Source organism: Penaeus monodon, chromosome 28, assembly GCF_015228065.2.
Source record: "Penaeus monodon isolate SGIC_2016 chromosome 28, NSTDA_Pmon_1, whole genome shotgun sequence".
NCBI classification, from domain to species: Eukaryota; Metazoa; Arthropoda; class Malacostraca; order Decapoda; family Penaeidae; genus Penaeus; species Penaeus monodon.
This window is the reverse complement of record NC_051413.1, coordinates 12,367,247-12,367,446: the sequence shown is the minus strand read 5'-3', so window position 1 is coordinate 12,367,446 and position 200 is coordinate 12,367,247. Positions and strand designations below refer to the sequence as shown.

The window sequence follows — 200 nt, the reverse complement described above, 5'->3', positions numbered from 1 at the left end:
CACAATTCCCGTGATCTTGCAAAATATTATCAAACATATCAAATAGAAAAAAAAAACTTTAAAATATATTGCAAAAGTCACCGAATTTGAATCTAATGTATCAAAATGATATTTTCCAAGTGTCGAATTTAATCGTAATCAGAAAACCGATCATAAACGTCACGTAAAGAAATGATTCCAACCGCATTACTTGATTGGCC

At 30.0% G+C, this 200-nt stretch overlaps 1 protein-coding gene across 1 annotated transcript in view; it reads left to right on the top strand.

Moving 5' to 3' along the window:
• LOC119590937 (protein sidekick-1-like) overlaps window positions 1–200 on the top strand; it is a gene marked incomplete in the record, with an annotated part of 41,331 nt that overhangs the window by 39,350 nt on the left and 1,781 nt on the right.